The sequence below is a fragment of the Phoenix dactylifera genome, chromosome 15 (genome assembly GCF_051530095.1).
Source record: "Phoenix dactylifera cultivar Ajwa chromosome 15, Ajwa_hap1_PhDact_Kaust_v1.1, whole genome shotgun sequence".
Lineage (NCBI taxonomy): Eukaryota > Viridiplantae > Streptophyta > Magnoliopsida > Arecales > Arecaceae > Phoenix > Phoenix dactylifera.
In genome coordinates, this window is record NC_143204.1 from 101,979 (window position 1) to 125,756 (window position 23,778).

A 23,778-nucleotide genomic window follows, 5' to 3' on the forward strand; every position below is an offset into this window, starting at 1 on the left:
AAGGGGACTAAGGTTGGTTGGTGAGCCAAGTTAAAAACCAACGTGTGTAAGGGTTTGATTGTGAGCCCGGAAAAACAATCGGGGTTGGTTCTAGTCGGTGAGCCTGGGAAAACCGACCGAGTTCGTTGTGAGCTCGTAAAACAACAAGTTTGGTTGTGAGCTTGCAAAACAACCGGCTGTAATCCAAGGGGGTTATAGTGAATTCCCAAGAGAGATTTGGGAAGTGGACGTAGGAGCAAGGGGTAGCTCCGAACCACTATAAAACTCTGTGTTTGCATTGGATTGTCTCTCTTCTTCTTCCCCTCACATCACTCACAGCACTTAGCATTAATTAAATAACTTGCAATAGTTTTTAATTAATCAACCACATCGTTTTAATTATCTAAATTATTTTAAAACCCAATTCACCCCCCCTCTTGGGTTGTCTATCTGGGCAACAATGATAGAACCTATTGCAGAAGCATATGGGATTCTACTCATATGCTCTCTCTCTTCGGAAGTTGTCGGACAATCTTTCTTAAAGAGAGAAATTCCTTGGCCTATCGGAAGATAGCCCTTCTTGGAATTCTCCATATTGAACCGCTTCAATATAGTGTCGATGTACGTGGATTGGGACAATCCAAGCAACCTCTTAGATCTATCTCTATAGATTTTCATCCCTAGGATGTAGGATGCTTCTCCCAGATCCTTCATGGAGAACTGTGATGACAGCCAGAGTTTCACATTTTGTAATGCAGGAATGTCATTCCCAATTAAAAGAATGTCATCCACATACAACACAAGAAATGTGATCACTGAACCGTTAACCCACTTGTAGACACAAGGTTCTTCTTCGTTCTTAACGAAGCCATATGTTTTGATAGTTTTATCGAAACGTATGTTCCAACTTCGAGAAGCTTGCTTAAGTCCATAAATGGACTTTTGTAGCTTGCATACTTTGAACTCGTCTATGGATGTGAAACCCTCAGGTTGTATCATATACATCTCTTCTTCCAGCTCTCCATTTAGAAAAGCTGTTTTCACATCCATTTGCCAGATTTCATAATCCATATATGCTGCTATAGCTAGCATGATCCGAATAGATTTTAGCATTGCCACAGGGGAAAAAGTCTCGTCATAATCGATACCATAACGTTGACGATACCCCTTGGCAACCAGACGGGCTTTATAGGTCTCCACCTTTCCGTCTGCGCCTCTCTTTCTCTTGAAGACCCATTTACACCCTATGGGTTTTATCCCTTCAGGTAGATCAACTAGTGTCCATACACTATTGATTTCCATGGATTCCATTTCGGATCTCATGGCATTAAGCCATAACTCAGAGTCGGACCTCTGCATAGCATCCATATAGGTAATCGGATCCTCATTGTTCTCATCAAGCTCAATGGGATCTGCGTCTTGGACCAAGAAACCATAGTATCTGTCCACTTGACGCGGTACTCTACCTGATCGCCTTAATGGTGCTTCTACATTGGGCTCCGGGTTTGATCTAATCGAATTCGGTTCTGTGGGTTCAGTAGTTTGTGTTAAATCTTCCATCTGCTGAGCTTCACTAAGTTCAACCTTAGAGGCAACAATTCCTTCACTAAGAAATTCCTTTTCCAAAAAGGTTGCCTTAAGTCCTACGAACACCTTTTGTTCATTAGGAAGGTAGAAGTAATAACCCCTAGTTTCCTTGGGGTACCCTACAAAATAACACTTATCAGATCTAGGATCAAGTTTGTCAGTTTGAGAATGTTTAACATAAGCCGAACATCCCCAAACCCTAAGGTATGAAAGTGTCGGCTTACGCCCAGTCCATATCTCATATGGAGTCTTCTCAACAGACTTACTTGGAACCTTATTTAGTATTATACACGCAGACTCTAAAGCATAACCCCAAAAAGATACAGGCAGACTAGTAAACCCCATCATGGATCGAACCATGTCTAACAGAGTTCGATTCCTTCTTTCGGATACACCATTGTGCTGAGGTGTTCCTGGAGGGGTCCATTGTGAGAGAATCCCATTCTCCTCTAGATAAGTCAAGAAATCACCAGAAAGGTATTCTCCTCCTCGGTCTGACCGAAAGATCTTAATACTCTTTCCAGTCTATTTTTCTACTTCATTACGAAATTGTTTGAACATTTCAAATGATTCCGACTTATGCTTCATCAGATAGACATACCCATACCTGGATAGGTCATCTGTGAAGGTTATGAAGTAGGCATAACCACCTTTGGCACTTACATTCATAGGTCCACATACATCAGTATGTATGAGGCCAAGAACATCGCTGGCTCATTTACCCTTTCCAGAAAAAGGTGACTTGGTCATCTTACCCAGAAGACAGGATTCACAAGTTGGCAATGATTCACAATCATTGATTTCTAAAATGTCCTGTTGGGCTAACCTGTTTATCCTGTTTTTATTTATGTGACCTAACCGGCAATGCCACAAATAGGCTTCATTGACATTATCTAACTTAGGGCGTTTATTAGAGGTGTACATTACATTCACAGGCAGTGATAGAGTATAAATGTCATATTTCAATTGTCCACGAAAAATTTTAATACCATTCAAAATGATATCACAAAAATTTTCTTTTATTGATAAACAATAACCATTTTTGGCCAAAAGGCCTACAGAGATGACATTCATTAAAAATGTTGGACAATAATGACAATCATCTAATATGACTACTCTAGATTCAAAAACAAGCTGAATGACTCCTAAAGCTAGGACTGGAACTGATCTTCCATCTCCAACGTTCAGGAATCTCTCATCATTCTTGAATCTTCTACTAACTTGAAGTCCCTGCAATGAATTGCAAATATTAATTGGACTTCCGGTATCCAATACCCAAGTGGTAGAATCATAAATTGAAAAATTACAAGGTGTTATCATATAATTACCTTGTGCAGCAACTGTTTGCTGCTTTTTCTTCTTAGGCTTGTTTGGATCAAGGGACGCTATATAAGCCGGACAGTTCCGCTTCCAATGACCCATCTTCTTACAGAAGAAGCACTCTGCCTTGCTCTTATCGGCTTTATGCTTCTTAGTCTGGCTGGGCTTAGAGACCCCAACACGAGCTTTCTGCACCTTCTTCTTCTTTCCTTTCTTAAAGAAAGAAAGTCTTGCAGAAGTCCCACCTACCACATTCACCGACTCCTTTTTGAGTTGGTGATCCTTCTCATAGGTCTGCAGTAAACCTAGCAAACCATGATAAGATACTTTAGGTTTAGTCAATCTATAATGACTAAGGAAGGTCAGGTAGGACTTGGGAAGTGAATTCAAAATGGCATCCTTGCCCAATTGCTCGTACAAAGGAAAGCCAAGTTTACTTAGGCGATCGATTTGTTCGACCATGTACAATACATGATCGGTGACCGATGCGCCTTCCCTCATGCGGGCATTGAATATAGCGCAGGAGGTCTTATGTCGTTTAACATCATCTGGTGTGCCGAAAGACTCCTTCAACATTTGAAGGATTTCGACTGGCTGCGCTTCCTCGAATTTACGACTAAACTCGTCATTCATTGAGGCCCTCATGATGCAACGCACTGTAGTGCGATCGTTGAGCCACTTCTGATAAGCGTCTCTGATTGCACGTGGTGCATTGGCTGCAAGTTCCTCAGGTGCAGGATCCGATATCACATACAGGATCCGCTCATGCTCTAATACTATTTTCATCTTTCGATACCAGCTATCGAAGTTAGGTCCATTAAGCTTATCATTGTCTAATAGTGTTCGGAGGGATAATGAGTTAGCCATATCTGAAAAATAAAGGAAAAACCCAACTAATCAGTATATGATTTATTTAATCCTAAAGACTTGGACTTTAGTCTAAAGTTTTCTCCCACTATTTTAATCGAATTGATAGCCTCTACCTTTAATTCGAGGAATTACTTTAATTCCCTAGTGGGTACTAGAATCCGCATAGACTGCATGCGGGCCCGAGGAAGGCTCGGCCAACCCATGTGCATCTAAGGGTAGGTACATTACCAATTATTTCTCTAAACAATTTCTAGCAATCAATTTTGCCCCAAGTGGTAATCAGTAGGCGGAGGCCTCCACTAAAAATCCTGGTTAGGTCCAACCATTAATGAACTAACTCGATGATACTACCTAATGTATGATCAGGCCCGAGGAAGGCTCGGCCAACCTAATCACAATTAGATAGCTCAAAAAGCTATCATATAATGAAGGATAATTCCATTATTTAGAGGAACACCAGACGGAAGCGTCCTGCATGTTCAACTATAATATTGGACCTATTATCATTCACCTTAATGGGAGGCTATGATCTAGTTATCTATATAACTTTATCATTTTAAGGACCTAATAATTTAGAGGATTTTAAATAATATGTAACCTGATCGATAATTCTAAATCCTCCCACTGATTTCACCAAATCATATAGAGAACTAGCTCTTATTGGTCTATTAGACACCTAAATCAGTCACACTGATTTTTCTTAATGGCATGGGTGAGTGCCAAGTCTCAAGGTACCTTAATCAAAACTTAATCGACCAAATTGGCCAGGTAAGAGAGATCATGGGAGGGTTACGCCATTAACCTCTTTCCTAGACACCAACTATGTTGGCCAGGTAAGAGGTAGCCCCAATTAAAAACCATGATCAAATGCCGACTTACCTTAGACACCAATTGGTTTATCAAGTTGATTTAGGTTATCCTTGGGAACTCGGGCTCGACCACTGAGCCATAATCAGATCCAATTGAAATGTTTGGATATGATAAACTACAACTATTGAGTTTGATCATTTTATAAACCTTGATTTAGTCTAGTTCAACTATTGATTAGATTAAATCATGTTTCTTAAGTTAGTCCATTTCAATTTGATTTCATGATTAGGTCTAACCTAGTCAACTAATCTGATTATGCTAACCCATGCCCCAAATCTCATGTTCAAATTTAAATTTTAATTCGAATTTCAAATTTTTGAATTTTAAATCTTTATTTGAAATTCAAATTTTAAATTTTAAATTCAACATTTAATTCTTTATTAAATGTATTATGATCATGGATTCAAGGTGTCAATTTATTCCAAATATAAACAATTTATATTTAAACTTTGTGTCATAATAAATTTAAAACTAAAATTTCATAAACATCAATTATGCATAATTTCACAAAAATAAACTATTTATTTTATGATACAAATTAATCTCAATTTTGTGCTAGGACAACCTTTTCACTATAAGGGGTTAACCTTATAGCAGGACAACCTTATAATTCAACATAAATCTAGATCTAATCTAAATTTAAAAATTAAATCATGCATAATTCTAGATATTATAGGCCAATTCCATCGGCCAACCTGGCTCTGATACCAATTGAAGGGAAAATATCCCGCCAAATCTGATAAAATCGGATGCCAGGTCAGAAAATCAGTTTTAAAATTTTATCTATTTATTTATAACAGGTATAAATAAATAACATAATGATGACCCAAAGATTGAGTTAAAGATTGATTTTGATGATCACAAAACCTTGAAGTATAATTACTAATGCTTGTGTTGCAAGAAGAAAGATAATTTATTTTGCAAGGAACATAGCAAGTTGGAAAAATACAAGAAGGCCTCAAAAGCTCTCAAGAAAAGTTAGAAGAAAGCTACAATTTATTGGCCCAAGTTTCAAGTTCAAAGGATTTAAGTTGGAGGAGCAAATTCAAAAAAAGATTCAAAAGAATAGTCCTCGAGTCGACTCTGGGAAGTTTAGAGTCGACTCTGGCACTCTAGAGTTTCAAGAAACAGTGCTCGAGTCGACTCCGACTGAGAACAAACAAAAAAAACAGAAAGTTGATTTTCAGCGCTACAGTGATCTCGAGTCGACTCCAACTTCAGTGCTACAGTGCGGAGCCGACTCCCAGCTACAGTGCCGACAGACTACTATTCACAAGTGACTCCTGTTTCAGCCGAGTCGACTCCTACTTCAGCCGAGTCGACTCCAGCACGCTGGAAGGCATAACGGCTAGTTTTTTCTTGGTTCCAACGGCTCTATTTTTGTCTCTAACGGCTAGATTTTTGTTGGCACTCCCTCTAAAGCTATAAAATCAAGAGGAGAGCTAGGGGAGAAGGTATGGAAGTGGGAGAGAACATTTAGGGAAGAGATTTCAAAGAGTTTACAAGGAAAATCTCCCATAAGCACAAAAGGGCCATTCAAAGTAAAATAGAGAGAAGAAGAGCATCCAAGTGAATCCCAAAGCTTCCTCTCCATCCGTGTGCTGCCTCGGTGATCCTCTACTTCGTGCAAAATCAGAAGAGGGTCAAGTAAAGAAGAAGCCGAGTTCTTCCATCTACAAATTTGTTAGAGGGCTTCATCTCTTTACTTTACTTATTTATATTTGCTATATTTGCTTATTTGAGAAGCTTGTATTTGATTTAAACTCTTGCTCTAATAACTTGTAACTTGATTCAATCAAGGGATTGAATCAAGGGGTTAAGATTTGTTGGTGAGCCAAAGGAAAAACCAACTTTGTAAGGTTGTGGTTGGTGAGCCCTTGGGAAAACCAACTGGGTTGATTGTGAACCCGGAAAACAATCGTTGTAAGGTTGTGGTTGGTGAGCCTTTGGGAAAACCAACTGGGTTGGATTGTGAGCCCGTGAAAACAATCGGTTAGTTCTAGTCGGTGAGCCTGTGAAAACCGACCGAGTTCGTTGTGATCTCGCAAAACAACAAGTTGGGTTGTGAGCTTGTAAAACAACCGACTGTAATCTGAGGGATTATAGTGAAATTCCCAAGAGGTCTTGGGGAGTGGATGTAGGTGCCTGGGTGCACCGAACCACCATACATCTTTGTGTTTGTGATGCCTTATCTCTTGTATTTCATGCCTTACATTCATGCTTAATTGTGTAATATCTCTAGCTTTGTTTTCTATAGAGTTATAAGTAATTGTTTAGAATTTGCTTAGCTTCCACTCCATTCTTACCATACACATAGATTAAAATTGATCATACAACTAAAAGTTAATTTTAGATCAATTGCACCCTAAAGCCATAGTATAATTGCTCTAGCTTAATTTTCCACTGCTTTACTTGTAATTGCCTAGGGCTTAAGTAAATAACATCTTATTATTCCGCTGCATTCTATTCAAAGTAAAAATTAGGGAACATAATTTTTAGAAAACCCAATTTACCCCCCCTCTTGGGTTGTCACCTTGGGTAACACATAACTATATTATGTTTACCATACCTCGATCCCGCAGCGGAAGATGGTCGAGGTACTCTGGAACAGAATCTGGTACAGAGCCAAGTGCTGGATCAGATACTGGATCGGATGCTAGATCTGGTACTGGATCGGAAACTGGATCTGGAACTGGATCTGGTGCCGGATCTGGTACTAGTGGATCTGGTGCTATGCGAGGCCCGGATGTACGGACCCTCTACTTCACACGCACGCCAAGAAATGCAAGAAGGTAGGATGATGTCTGTATAGTGCAAAAACCCTTTTGCAAATAAACCCCTAGAAGAAAAGAATTTCAAAAATTCTTTCTTCCTGTTTTTTTTTTCTTTCTTTTCCTCTTTCTTCCCGTTTCCTTTTTCTCTCTTTTACAGGCTACTCAAAAGATTATGAATCTCCCCTCTCCCCAAATAAAATTTCTAGCTATGAATGAAGAGAAAGCTAGCCTATTTATAGGCAAAGACAAGGCTGACCAGGGAAGAGAAAACGCCAAAAAGGAAGAGTGAACGCCAAACGTTTCATGATTTTATTGAATTTTTTGAACCGTTTGATTTCAATTAAATCAGTACTATATTAAAGAGGTTTCAAAACCGAAGAGACACGTCTCTTCGGATCTTCAAATGGTAGCCAAAAAAGGGAAAATCAAGCGGCTTTCGAAGTGTTCGGAAGAAGAAGAAGTAACGCGGTCCACGGGAGAAGTATTTGCAGAAAAAATTGGTCCACTGGACCGAGGAAGAAACCAGAACCAACAAAAAAAAAAACGTGTCATTCAATTAGAGGGGCAAACAAGTAAATTTCCAAATCAAATTTGACTTTTCTTAAATGGGTTAATTCAAATGGGCTGAATCAAATGGGCTTGGGTCCATTATTGGTTCTAAACCAAATTGAAGACCAATTTGAAAGATTTTGGATCCAAAAAAATTCCACATGAATCTGATTCATGTGAACTCCAATTAGTTCAATTTTCAGATCAATCCAAGTCACACTTGGACTAGAATAAATATGGAATAAATTCTAATAAAATCATCATTAAGCCCAATTACATTCATTTGAATCTAATTCAAAACCAAACTCAACAAATGAGTCCAAATCAATTTCAATTACATTAATTGAAACTTGATTAAGCCAGAATACAGACATAATTAAATACACATCTATGAAATTCAGTATGTACCTCATGTTCAGTGCTAGCTGAACATAGACAAAACCAAATCTCAAATGACCCACAATTTAATTCTCAATTAAATTGGATCAAGTCCTTCCTACTTAACTTGACTTATGTGCGTGACTCCGATAGGTTCGAACACTAAGTTGGTAGTACATGAACCACTTCATGCACTAATCGAGGTGACCATCTAGCAATGATACCCGATGTCCGGATAGGTCGAATATGCAAAGCAACATTCAAGAACCCATTCATATGGTTACCGCATAATTCATTCTTTTGACCAACGATGCTCAAGATGTCCTAAAGTGAACTGTCACACTTGGGTCCAGTCATCCATATTGTATTTCAATTAATTAAATTCAAGTGACCAATCACTTGGTTTACCCTGGCCAAGGTTTTACTAAATTGAAACACAGCGAAACATCAACTTCTATAATCTGGAGCGGTCAATCCCTTCTTGACTCATACACAGACTTCGCGAGTACTTAACTGCACCCAGCAACTTTTCAATATCTGAATTAGAAATTCAGATCGTTCAGTGCCAAAGTACAGTGAGTTGCTTGCAAGTCACCGTGATAGTCTCAGGTCTAAGGGATACTTATGCCCATATGCTTTGTGAGCTAACTCCTGACAGTGGAGTGCTCAACAGGTGAGTCACTGTTCAGCGACGATGTACTCCTACATCTCACCTATATGCCATACCAGTGTCTCTACACTCCTTGGTTAAGAGGACAACCAACTAAATGGCATACAACGACCTATACTTGACATAGCTATTGTCTAATTAATAGCTTGTCATTTGGTCGCGAACCAATTTAAGGACTAAATGATAAAACCTCCTTTATCCACTAAATTAGTCCTAAGGACTTCATCACAATACACAGGAGTTCCTATTTAAAGATGCAACACTTGTGATGAAAAGAATGCCAGAATAGATTTTATTATTCATTAAATAAAACATATACATTATTCTTACAATGAAAATTGGCTTTGGGACACAATTCCCAACATAAGCCTCGTTCAAAGATGGGCTCAAGCCCTTGAGAGTCTCTTTCAAGCTAACCTAAGAGGACTCCTGTGGGAAAGACTGACCTTAATAGGTGGTTTGAGGAGATGGATGGAAAAATTGAAACCATGATGTAGGATTAGAAGAGGAACCGGACATGAGTGCCAAAAGACCTAAAAATTGGACTTAATCTAACATTGGACACACCCAATGTTGGACCCAAACTCCCTAATTCAAGACTCCTAATCAACTTAGACTCTTCAATTGACACATGACAAAGAGTCCAAATTAGCTAGGACTCTTTTACACGACTCATGGACTCAATGTGACTCGACTCATGGACTCGTTATAACTTGACTTATGTGTATGTAGCATTATGGTTGCTAGAACTCTTGGAACTCAATGTGTTGGAAATTGTGTCCTGAAAGACAATCGTCAGCCTGTTGATGATTGAATTGTACATGAATTAATGAAATTAATAAAAGTTATTTGGCAATATTTCATTATATATTTTGCATCTTCATGAGCTCAAGTAATGTAATGAAGTCCTTAGGACTCTATAAACGATAAAGGAGGATTTATCTACGAGTCCTTAAACTAGTTCGCGATCCAAAGATATGCTATCACTAGGACAATAGCATTATCAAGAATAGGTCGTTGTGTGCCATATACGTTGGTTATTCTCTTAACCAAGGAGTGTAGAGACACTGATATGTCACATAGGTGAAGTATAGGAATACACTTTAATGAACGTGATCAGTTTCGGAATGCTCTGCTGTCAAGAGATGTTTCGAGTGGATATGGATATAAGTATCCCTCAGATCTGAGATCACCACAGTGACTTGCAAGCAACTCACTGCACTTTGGTACCGGACTATCTGAATTTCTAATTCAGTGATGGAAGGCTACTGGGTGCAGTCAGGTACTTGCGAAGTCAGTGTGTGAGTTAAGATGGAATTGACCTCTCCCAGTGACAGGAGATAATGTACGTCCTTGTGTTTAATTTAGCAAAACCTTGGCTAGAATAATCCTTATGAGGAGTCACAGGATTTGTAAAGTTGAAACAAATTTTAGATGCACTGATTAAAGAGTTGACAGAACTCTGAAGTCATCCTAGGCATTTGGAGTCATAGGGATTAATTATACGGTAACCATAGTCCAAGAGTTCCAGAATATTGCTTTGTAATTATTCGATCTATCCGGACGTTGGATACCATTGCTAGATGGTCACTTTCGATTAGTATGTGCTACCGGCTTAGGTTCGAACCTATGGGGTCACACACATAGAAGTTTCTAGGTTGATCAAATGGCCGATCGATGATTAAGAATCATTTAGGAGTACATCGGTCAATTCGATTGATAAATTACCCTAAGCAAAAGTTGCAGTAAAATAATTATTGAATTATTGAAGGATTAATTAGCAATTAGATTGCTAATGAACTCAATTGATTGAATGATTGAGCTTAGGTTAAGCCAAATTGAATAAAATTCAATTTGGGCTACATCAGGGTTTGACCTAATTGGATTGGGTTTGATCCGCATTGATTAGGCTCGATCCAATTAATCGGACTTGACCCAATTGGATTGGGCTTGACCAGAGCCTATTAAAAGTTTTTATTTGATAAGAATTCTAAGTTCAAAAATTCAGAAATTAATAAGAAGAAGAATCCCTAAATTTTAGGACCCTAGCTTTCTTTCTTAGAGAAGAAAGACACCACATCCTTATCCCTAAAATTAGTGGTGCCTATCCTCTTTATTTTGGGCCAATTTTTGACGTGAGGAAAGAGAAGGTGTGGGGCTATTTTTTTGAAAAATATGGCACATAAATCTTCCTAAAAAGATAGGAATCAAATCCCTAATTTGTAGGGACTGCATGACGCATCAAGCAGGGTGGCGTGCGACCGAAGTTTGGGACACATGAACCCCCTGATTTTTAGGGATTCATGGCATAAAATTAAAAGAGGATTTGCTCATTTCTTAGCTTCCGGTTCACCAGAATTTTTTGAAAATTTTATCAGCCAAAGTCGTTGCCTAAAATAGGTGTGAGGCGTGGGGGGTCTTTTGGCTATAAAAAGACCCCCATGCCTAGGGTTTGAAAAAAAGGTCTTTAGAAAGGGTTCTAAATTCTAGAAAAATTTTGAGAGCCAGCTGCCCTCTCTCCTACTTCTTCTCCTTCATCTTCATCGTTCATCCTCTCGAAGAAGAATCAAAAGTTGAATGCTTCGAGGGAGAAAAGTTCAACCACTGCAGCACCTCTGCGCGAGCTAGCACTCTTGCAGTTGTGGATTTTTCTAGAGCTTCATGTAGACTATTCGTAGAGGCCGGATGCGTGTGTGGCTACACAAGTTGATCAAGGCATCATCAAAGTCCTCAAAGCAAAAAGGTATGAGATTTGATCTCATTAGAAATTAGGATTAGAAATTAACTAGGTTGCTGAAATTCCGCATGACTACATATTAGACATAGGATCATGCATACTTATTTAGGATAAATGTTTAAAGTTCTGGATCTATTTTTGTTGTAGAGATATGATCTCTAGCATGCATAAAAATTAAATAGTTTAATTCATGCTTCCGCTGTAGAATTTTTAAAAATATATGCATGCGACCACCAGGATCTCCAACAGTGGTATCAGAGTCATAGGTTCCAAGTAGTTTAAACATTTATGCTTAAAACAAGTTTTCTAATCCTAGTAGTCATATAATCCGATTGGAATGATCACCAGGACATCCAGTCATAGGAGATAGAAGGGTCCATAACCCTCTTTTTCCATTCAATGGGATCTCTTATGGCGTGTAGGGGTGCAACTGTGATCCAATCCTTGAAGTTGAACCATAAAAAGAAGATTAAAAGTAGTTTTAATCTTTGTAATTAAATCTAAAATCATAGATATGTTTAAATTAGATCTAAAAGAGATTCATGATTGGTTTAATTGCTGTTTTTATATGGTAAATTAGATCTGAAAATCAAATGCATATGATGTATGTTGTTTATATTAAATTCATGTTAGTTTGTATATATGATGTATGAACATAAATCGAATAAGATTTAAACATGAATTAAATCTGAAATCAGCATGTTTAATTGACAAATTCAGATCTAAAAATAAGTTTTAAGAACTAAAAGTTTGTATATAATATGTGATTCAAGACTTATGCAATGATCTGAAATTTTTCATAAACCTACACTTAATTGAGAATTAAGTGATTTAGAATTGTGAATTGAAATCTAATTGACATTGCATAAATCTTGAGAATATTTGGGTTAGCTCAAATCAAGTTTTAGTGAATTGGGTTAGACCTAAGGTTAAAATTAAAGATGGACTAATTGGAGTAATTGATCAAATCTAACTAAGTAGTAATTAGATTAGGTCAAGGATACTCAATCAAATACAATAGTTGTACTTGATCAAGTCTATATCTTAGATTGGACCAAATGGAACTTGATTGAGGCTCAGTGGTTGAGCTCGAGTCATTAGGATGGTCAAAATCAAAATTGATTAACCAGTCGGTGTCTAAGGTAAGTTTGGCAGTTTTGACTAGTGATTTTTAATTGGAAGCTACTCCCACTGATTCGTCTTTGTCGAGTTAATAGCATATCTCTTCCACCGATCTCACTTACCTGGCTGACTTGGTCAATCATTTTTGATTAGATCACTTAATGATTCGAGTTGACCCATGCCTGTAAGGAAAATCAGTGTGATTAATTTAGATGCCTAAGAATCGGGTTGAATCTAGTTCCTTTTTAATCTGACTTGGTGAAGTCAGTGGAAGGATCAAAATTAACCGGTTCTTCTCTTCTCTTCTCTCTATTACATCAAATCCTCTAAAATTATTAGGTCCCTAAAATGAAATAGTTATAGAGATAACTAGCTCAAAGCCTCCCATTAAGTTGAATGATAATGGGTTCAATGGTTCGATAATTATTGGAGGCGCCACACACCTAGTGCTTATCGGCCATTGGAATTATTATCCATAATATGATGATTCAATTGTGCTCTCTGATAGATAATCAGGTTAGCCGAGCCAACTCCGACCTGGCTATTTGTTAGTGAGTTACATTGAATTCTGTCATGTTAATGGTTGGACTTAACCAAGACTTTTAGTGGAGGCGCCACACGCCTGCTGAAGAGGTGCATAGGAAAAAATTAACACTAGAAATTGTTTAGATGAAACAATTGGTTAAGAACCTACCCATTGATGCACATGGGTTAGCCGAGCCACACTCGGGCCCATATGCGATCATGTGGATTCTAGTGCTCACTAAAGGATTAGGGTAGTTCTTCAAATTGAATGTAGAGGTTAACAATTTGTATAAAATAGTGGGAGAACCTTTAGACTAAAGTCTAAGTCTTTGGGTCTAATTAATTCATATACTAATAAAGTTTATGATTTTTCTTTATGTAGAAATGGCCACAAATTGTCGCTCCGATCCCAGTTAGATAGCGACAAGCTGATAGGACCCAACTTTAATAACTGGCATAGAAAGCTGAAGATTGTTTTAGAGCACGAACGGATTATGTACATTCTGCAAGATCCGGCACCTGAGCAGCCTGCTCCAAATGCACGGAGAGCGATCCGAGACACTTACTTGAAGTGGCTCAATAACTGAACCACGGTTCGTTGTATTATGCTGGCTTCTATGAGTGACGAGTTCAGTCGCAGATTCGAGAACACTCAACCAGAAGACATGCTTTGTCACGCCCCAAACCCATCACTCGGGTCGACCACGTGACACGGCCACATAATCCCTAAAGTAGAACCCTAGAGATCATGTAAGGCCTAGAAGGTACAATATTCACATAAACGCCAAAATTAATGATTAATGTAATTAAATCAAATCCAACCAAAATGTACTGATTAATTACATAATTTCAAATGTCCATAAGCAAAAGACAAATTAACTTCTATCTGTCTAGCAATCTGACTCCATATCCATCCACTTCTCGTCCCACCCGATGGACTCTACAAATCCAGTGCCTCTGAAAAAGAAGGTAAGTGTAGTATAAGCTTTTCCAGCCCAGTAAGAATCCCAACAACCACACACAGTAATAATAATAAAATAATCAAGCATCAAATAAATGTCATTTTATCTTTTCAAAAGCTCAACAAATAACAAATATATATAACTATTTCTTATACATAAATCCTTTTTCACATTATGTGATCCATTCACGTAATACTCTGATTCCCAAGTTTTCAGACTTTTCACTTCTGGCTTTGGACTAACCAAGTTCATATCCCAATCCAAGACTGCACAAATCTCACGCATAAGCTCGTGGTAGCTATCCCACGCGTAAGCCCGTGAAGGCTATCCTATGCATAAGCTCGTAGAGGCTATCCCACGTGTAAGCTCGTGGAGGCTATCCCATGCATCAGCTCGTGGCAGCTATCCTACGTATAAGCTCGTAGAGGCTATCTCATAAGAAGGTTAGTCCAACCCATTCTACATGTCTAGTTTTACATGTTTAATCAAATTTTAATCACATCACATATTTTTTTAAAATTTTCAAAAATATGTTAATTCTTCCCAATTTAATTATTTCAATATTTTCATAACAAAATGCACATCTCATATGTGTCATACAAGCTCATAAAATTAATATCAACATACTGATAAATTATAACCAACGATAAATTCCATACATGCATAAATAGAGGTGCTCAGTTGTAGGAATTCTTACAGAAATTTATTGACTGACTCAAATACGGATCCGGATCATAACCTACAAGCTGGGGTGCTGAGTCCCCTGATCAAAACCTCCTCGTACCGCTGACTCTTCCCCTACAACATCAATTACAAATCACGAACTAAATTATTTAATATTAAAATATTCTGAACCATAACTTACATATACTTTGGGGCCCATTACTAGGTCCCTAATCATCTCAACCCCTCCAAATTTAGGGGCAGTCGGGGAGGCCCGACTCCCCGCCTTGTACCACTGGTGACGCAATCGGGGTGGGCTGCAGATTTTTTTCTTCTTGAGGATGGCTGAATCTTTCTTCTCTTTTTTTTTTTTTTTTTCAAAGCAATGGCAATGGAGGCTAGGGTTCTTTGTGGTGGAAGGAAGGAGGAAGAAGATGGGTTGCTGGTTGGTGAGATTGGGTTCAAGGAGGGTCAGCCAATGGACCAAAATTGGGCACCAATTTTTGTGGGGGCTGAAATTGGCTAGACCAATTTTTTTGGCTGAATTGGGTTGTGTGGAGTCCTAATGGCAATAGGACTTAGAGGAGGACGTGGGAAAGGAGTCTTGGGCGTGAGGGAGGTGCTGAAATGCTGATGTGGCACTCAAGGAGGGTGCACACAAGAGGTGGAGGCGTGAGAACAAAAGAAGGGATAAGGATAAACTTGAGTTTGTTAGGGAAATCTCATCCAAAACCAACCCAATTTCAAATGGCGTGAAGGGGAGGCGTCCCACCTTCCCTCAGCCCCTTTGGCATCGCACCAGCAAGAGGAGTAGCCTCTCTTCACGCAAACAAATCATAATTTCGAAATCCAAAAGAAACTAACTTCATTCATCATACCCTTCTTTATATAGGAAGAAAGGTTGGCACAGAATTTTAAATTGGACTCCTAATTACATGAGGACTCAATTCAAAATTTAAATTTTCTAATTGACCAATCAAAGGCCTTGACACCTAAGCCTAGACACCTAGGAATCCATTCCTTATGGCGTGTGGATTGAAACCCATCAAAAGAAATTCAGCCGCATGCCACGAGTTGGAATCTAGGTGGAACTCCTTCTCGGGTACCAACATCAGCATGAAGTTCGGGAGACTCCTCAAATTTCATCTGATCTCCAAATTTCATGTTCTTATAGTCATTGGAAAGCTACGGATGTCTACTTTCCAACAAAATTTGAATCAACTTAATCAGACTTCTGTAGCTTCCAAAATCTTCAAAATACCACATGGTATTCAATCTGTCACGGATTTCAACTGGATTTGAACTCTGAATTTCTTCCACATGTGAGAGATCTTCATGGTTGAACTTCTCCACGTGATGAGTGATGATCTTCACGGCATTAGGAATCCTTCTTAATGGCACTCAATTATAAGGACTCAATCTTAAACACATGGACTCAATCCTCTCACATAAGGACTTAATTTTACTCATACGACTAAACTAAATTCTCCACACATGACCCAATATGACTTGACTCAATCCTTGCATAACATGGACTCTTTTGATGCCACTTGGCATTCAATTGCAAACATAAAGCAGCAAATTGCAAACCCAAAATAAGAACTCAAATAAACCCAAAATAAAAGGACTCAATGTGACCAAAATAAAATAGACTCAATCCAATTAAATGCTAGAAATTACGAACCCAATGTGTTTTCGGGCACTCCCAAGTAAGAATCCAAACTCGACGTACATCCATTATGATTTGGGCTTGTGCTCCTGCATCAATTCCCCCCTTCTGGAAAAAAGACTCGACTCCGTCGAGTTTCACAACTGATAGAGCTTGTGGAAGTTTGGGTTTAGCTGTTGGACTTCCTCCGTCTTTAATCATGAGCGATCTGAATTTAGTCGGTCCTCCAATGAAAAACTTCTGAAATTCTCCTCGGTGGGTGGACACTATCTGAACAACTAGGATGTCCTCAATGATGTCCGTCGGGGCTGATCGTCGAAGAAGTGAAGATGGTACAGATGGGATGTCTTCATCTTCAACATAGTGAGCATCATAGGGCTGCAACTCTTCAACATAGAAGATGGGGCTAACCTGCAAATCATCTGGTAACTCGAGCACAAAGGCCTTGGGTCCCATCCACTTCAGCACCTTGAAGAATTCGACTTGGCAAGGTTGAAGCTTCTGAAAATTTCTGCATTCAACACTCAACCACATCAACACAAAGTTTGCTTCCTTGCGCAGGGTCGGCAAATAGAACTTATCCTCCACCATGGTGACTGTTTTGACGTAGCCAAAGTGACCACCAAGGTCTCCGCCATGGATCTCTCGAACAATATGATCACCAAGTGAGGTCTCCGGGACACATAAAAGAAAGCAATCATGGGTCAAAAATTCTGAATGCTGCCACTGATCCACTGCTGAAACTTCTGCATATATGGGCTGAAAATATACTTCAGAGGGGTACAAAAATTTTAGATTGGCAAACCCCATTACCTCAACATTCAAAAGAGTTAGAACATATGAATTTTGACTGAGGGCATCAGCAATAAAATCTTCTGCATGCGGCCCATGCTTCAGGACTTGGCGACGAGAATCCTCGTGTTCTTTTGGGTTCAACCAGCATGCAGGAAGGTTCGGCAAGCTTGATCTGGGCACCAAATCTATGGTGCGCTGGTTGTCTCTCATCAGTGGAAGATTCTTGGGAAGACTCTCAAAGGTTATATTAGAGGAATCATCCAATATGGACTTGAAATCAGGAGGAACAACTTCTGAAATTTCAGCCCCAACTTCCCTAGCCATTAGTGCATACATGACCCCAATCTCTCGGCTACAAGCTTCAAACTTTCTCATGGTTAAAACCCGTTGGATTATCAGATTTTCAGAGGTAAAATCAGTGATCCTAAGGGGCTTTAACACAACTCTTTTGTTGGCACAATATAGAGAATAACAATTGGATCGACCATCATACTCGACACTACGATCATACAACCAAGGTCTTCCTAGAAGAAGATGGCACGCTTTCATGGGCAGAACATCGCACCATACTTCATCTCGGAGGTCCTTACCAAGTGAAAAACTGATCAAGCATCTTTGTTTAATAGGGATGGAGGAGTCTTCGATCCAACTTACCCGATACGGCTTTGGATGCGGTACCGGTTTCAGATTCAGCTTTTTCAGCACTTCTTCGGAAATGATATTCATGCAGCTTCCATTGTCAATGATGAGGTTTAGAGACTTGTTGGCATGCTCGACGCGAGTGTGGAAGATATTGGTGCGCCTCCAATCTTCCTCCACATTCTCCTCCAGCTTGCAACCCGTAAGAACCCGCCGCACGACGCACACAGGTAGATCTGAAGCTTCTAACTCCACCGCAGGGGCTTCTTCATCATGTTCTTCGTTTCCTTTATTTCCCTCTTCATCAGCGGGCTGAGAGGGAGGAGTGACTTCAGAGGGTCCTATGATCTCATCCTCCTCGCATACCAATGCAAATCGTTGGTCTCGGGTAGGACAAACAACGGCGAAATGGCCTCGCCCGCCGCACTTGTAGCATTCAACAGGATTCTTCCCTTGCGGTGTGGATTGTGGCATAGGACCTTTACCCTTTTTATTAGCCCTTGGAGCACCCCTTTCCTGATATGTGCTTCTATTTACAGAGGTTTCAGATCTGAAAGCAGGGGCGTTACCTCGAGGAAATGGAACTCCTCGGTTGGTGCTGCGCTCGGAAAATCGTCGTACAACTGGTGCTTGCGCAGGGCGTCTTTGTCGTAACTGCGATTCAACTCGAATGGCGAGTTGGTATGCCTCCTCTAGGCTGAAGATGCACGTTGTCATTAGCTCCCTCTTGATGTCATCCCTCAGCCTGGATCGGTACCGAGTTAGGGACTGTCGATCCGTCTCCGTGAGGTTGCTGCGGATCATCAACTCATGGAATCGGGCCGTATACTCCTCTACGGAAGAGCTTCCTTGACGAAGTTTCAGAAGTTCTTCGAAGAGTGTCTCCTCATAATCAAGGGGAAGATACTTTTCCTTCAAACAAAGTTTCATCTCCTCCCAATCATTGATAGGGGGCTGTCGGAGTCGATGAAGCTTCTCTTCAACGCTATGCCACCATATGCGTGCTTGGCCCTTGAGCTTCATCTTCACGAATCGCACCTTGGTTTCATTGGGCATGCTGAACCATTCGAAGTAGTCTTCGAGAGACATCAACCAATCCTGGAAGTAGGTTGGGTCCATGCTTCCGCTGTAATCAGCAACTTCTACACGAACCCGCTTCATGACATCGTCGAGATCATGGCGCTCCCGCTGATTTTGATGAACATAGGGGTTCCTGAAATTATTCCCCATACGAGGAATGTTTGGAGGGGGCATCCGCTGATCCCTAGGTGGCCTTTGGGGTGATAGACCCCTGGGGGAGAATGCTTCAACATCGGGGTCTCCTCCAAATGGCACTTCTGAATTTTCAGGTTGCGCGGGGACAGCATGTTCATCTTCAAGATTGTTTGGCTCGGGGAAGAGACGATCCCAAACAACTTCCACCTTCTGATTCAAGGCCGCCACTTGCTGGATGAGCTCGGCCATCATCTCAGCACGTTGTCGTTCATTGTTGTAGGGGCGACCACTTCTGGTACTCATGGCGACAAGGATTCGCTCTGATACCAATTGACGCAATCGGGGTGGGCTGCATATTTTTTTCTTCTTGAGGATGGCTGAATCTTTCTTCTCTTTTTTTTTCAAAGCAATGGCAATGGAGGCTAGGGTTCTTTGTGGTGGAAGAAAGGAGGAAGAAGATGGGTTGCTGGTTGGTGAGATTGGGTTCAAGGAGGGTCAGCCAATGGACCAAAATTGGGCACCAATTTTTGTGGGGGCTGAAATTGGCTAGACCAATTTTTTTGGCTGAATTGGGTTGTGTGGAGTCCTAATGGCAATAGGACTTAGAGGAGGACGTGGGAAAGGAGTCTTGGGCGTGAGGGAGGTGCTGAAATGCTGATGTGGCACTCAAGGAGGGTGCACACAAGAGGTGGAGGCGTGAGAACAAAAGAAGGGATAAGGATAAACTTGAGTTTGTTAGGGAAATCTCATCCAAAACCAACCCAATTTCAAATGGCGTGAAGGGGAGGCGTCCCACCTTCCCTCAGCCCCTTTGGCATCGCACCAACAAGAGGAGTAGCCTCTCTTCACGCAAACAAATCATAATTTCAAAATCCAAAAGAAACTAACTTCATTCATCATACCCTTCTTTATATAGGAAGAAAGGTTGGCACAGAATTTTAAATTGGACCCCTAATTACATGAGGACTCAATTCAAAATTTAAATTTTCTAATTGACCAATCAAAGGCCTTGACACCTAAGCCTAGACACCTAGGAATCCATTCCTTATGGCGTGTGGATTGAAACCCATCAAAAGAAATTCAGCCGCATGCCACGAGTTGGAATCTAGGTGGAACTCCTTCTCGGGTACCAACATCAGCATGAAGTTCGGGAGACTCCTCAAATTTCATCTGATCTCCAAATTTCATGTTCTTATAGTCATTGGAAAGCTACGGATGTCTACTTTCCAACAAAATTTGAATCAACTTAATCAGACTTCTGTAGCTTCCAAAATCTTCAAAATACCACATGGTGTTCAATCTGTCACGGATTTCAACTGGATTTGAACTCTGAATTTCTTCCACATGTGAGAGATCTTCATGGTTGAACTTCTCCACGTGATGAGTGATGATCTTCACGGCATTAGGAATCCTTCTTAATGGCACTCAATTATAAGGACTCAATCTTAAACACATGGACTCAATCCTCTCACATAAGGACTTAATTTCACTCATACGACTAAACTAAATTCTCCACACATGACCCAATATGACTTGACTCAATCCTTGCATAACATGGACTCTTTTGATGCCACTTGGCATTCAATTGCAAACATAAAGCAGCAAATTGCAAACCCAAAATAAGAACTCAAATAAACCCAAAATAAAAGGACTCAATGTGACCAAAATAAAATAGACTCAATCCAATTAAATGCTAGAAATTACGAACCCAATGTGTTTTCGGGCACTCCCAAGCAAGAATCCAAACTCGACGTACATCCATTATGATTTGGGCTTGTGCTCCTGCATCAACTGGCCTATGTCGTCGCCAGCCATGGCCGCCGCCATGCCGGCGACGATGGCCGGTCTCGGTGAAAAGACCAAAAGGAGGATGAATGAGAGAGAAGGGAAGAAGACCCTTCTCTCTTCACGGATGGGAGTACATCTCCCCTTCTCCATTTCTTGGTCCAAGGGCAGCAGCCGCCACCTGCCCAACCCTCGGCCACCACCCACCCGAACCTCGGCCACCACTGGCCCAACCATCGCCAGCCGCCTCTGCTGCAGTCACCGGCGATGGTGGCCGGCCAAAGGAAAGAGAGAAGAGGAGATCCCTCTTCTTCTTCTTCCCCCCCAAGAACCGAAAGATTCCCCCTTTTTCCTCCCTTCCCCCTCCTCCATCATCAACAGAAGAACCACTGAGATGGTGGCTCGGCTCCCCTCCCACCCGACGGCAGCCACGGTGGCCCACGCCGCCGCCGTCGTCGTCGCCGGTGGCCAACCGACGGGGGGAAGAGGAGGAGAGGACGGGATCACGAGGAAGAAGGCCTCGGATCCGCCGTCCCCCATCTCCAACCAAACCTGCAATCCCTCACCAATCTCCATACAAACCTGATCAACCCCCAATGCCATAGATCGCCAACCGGCGGCCGGCGGCGGCAAAATCCGGAGGAGAAAAGCCGAAACAGGGGTTCCCTGTTTCGGACTCTTCTCCGGCGATCTCATCGGCCAAACCCCAACCGGCGCAGCCCAAAATCTAGAATATGAAGCATAAGGAAGGGAGCCCCACTTGCCTCGGTCCGACGGCGTGCTCCAGCGACCTTTCCGACGAGGAATCGGCGGAGAAATTATGAACAACTTGGATTAAAAAAAAAATCCTCTCTTGTGGAGGGTCTTCACCGAAGGAAAGAGGAAGGCTTCCCCACAGCCGGCCGGATCTCGGAACCCTCTCTGGTGCTCGGTCCTCTCCGGCGATCAACCCCCCCCCCCCCCCCCAAACGCTACCGCCGCCCCTTCACCCCTCTTCTTCCACGATCATGCCTAGGGCACGATCGTAATAAGGGGAATGGGCCCGGTCTTTTTGGGCCGGCCCATCCACCCTTTCCTTTTTTTTTCTGGGTATTACATGCTTCAAATGTTGAACAAATCTTCTGAAGTTTTCGATGATGTTGAAAGGCACAAGACTAGTTGTGCCATTTTCAGCGCCCGAATGAAGGATGGGACTTTAGTTACTGATCACGTACTGTATATGATCGAGTTGATTGAGCACCTGAACACACTCGAATTTTTCCTGCACAATCAACTGGGAAAGGATGCGATTCTGAATTCCCTCCCAAGATCTTACCGGCCATTCCTTACTCATTATATAATGACAAAGCCTGCAGTTAATTACCACGGATTGCTGGGATTACCGCTGAGGATGATAGTGTTATTTTGATGATTAACACAACCATTGAGGGTATACCTAATTAAATATTACAAGGTAATATGATACATCATTACTAAGTTTGTCACTCTCGGTACATTAGTAGAATGAGATCAAGATGTATTTTAATGATTAACAATGAGATAAAATTTGCGATAGAAAAGGGATAGTGAATTCAAAATTCCAATTTGACAAAGTTTCAAGTGAAACGTACTCTTAAGTAGACAATAGTAATTTTCATTGTTTAGAGTATGTAGCACCACCATGACATATATTCGAAATTGTTTGAAGGTTATTTCATTGATTATATGGATGAATCTAACCTTAAGTTGCAGCAAAGTGTGGATTGAGTCGACCCCAAGATTGGTAGAGTCGACCTCGGCACATCAAGGAAACATCTGGCACTGGCACGGATGAACAGTACTTGGGTCGACCCAAGTGAAAGTTGAGTCGACCCCATCTTCAAGCCTTAAGAAAACAAGTCTCTGGAATCCCTGAGAGGGTCGACCCAAATGGAACTTGAGTCGACCCAACCTTGAGTCGACCCCAATTGCTCATGAATCAACCCAAAGGCTATGTCATTCAAAAATCAGTTCTCTGAAATCTTTGAGAGGGTCGACCCAAGTGAAATTTAAGTCGACCCAACTGAACCTTGAGTCGTCCCAAAAAGTGTTGAGTCGACCCAAGTGAAGGAAGGCTGAAATACAAGGTTCTGTGTTTTCTGAGAGGGTCGACCCCAATGTTGCATGAGTCGACCCAAGTGAAAGTTGGGTCGACCCCAGTAAAAGTTGAGTCGACCCAAGCACGGGCAGAAACATAACGGCTAGTTCTGCAGAAGTATTTTTTGTCCTCCCAACAGTAAGTAACGGCTAGTTTTTGAAATCTGATCAATGGGGGGTGTCCAATGGGTGAGGAAAACTATTTAAAGGGACACTATTCATCAGAGAAAAAGATTCTTTTGCAAAATATCAAAGCTTACATAAGAAAGACAAATGCCCTAATCTTCTTCATCCAAGTGCTTCATTCAAAGAGTCAAAAGGAAGTGGTTGAGCATATTTCAAGAGATATTAAGAGCTCCATCCACCCTTGAAGAGTAAAGCATTCTTGATAAAGAAGAGAGAAGTTTCATCAAGCAATAACTATATTCTAAACTCTTCTTTGTAGCTTATAATTGTTATATTTGCTCATCTAGGAGCTTCAACTTTCTTCTTTCTTTTATTAATCATCTTGTAAAGGTTTGTTGGTGAGCCCGCAAAACCAACGGTGTAGGTTT

At 40.8% G+C, this 23,778-nt stretch overlaps 1 long non-coding RNA gene across 1 annotated transcript in view; it reads right to left on the reverse strand.

Annotated features, from left to right (window-relative positions):
- Positions 1-13,557: 13,557 nt before the first annotated feature.
- LOC148699819 (uncharacterized) overlaps positions 13,558-23,778 on the reverse strand; it is a 63,893-nt gene continuing 53,672 nt past the window's right edge. The window contains exon 3 of the long non-coding RNA XR_015973640.2: positions 13,558-14,338. This is a non-coding gene — a long non-coding RNA (uncharacterized LOC148699819). The remainder of the gene's footprint in view (positions 14,339-23,778) is intronic.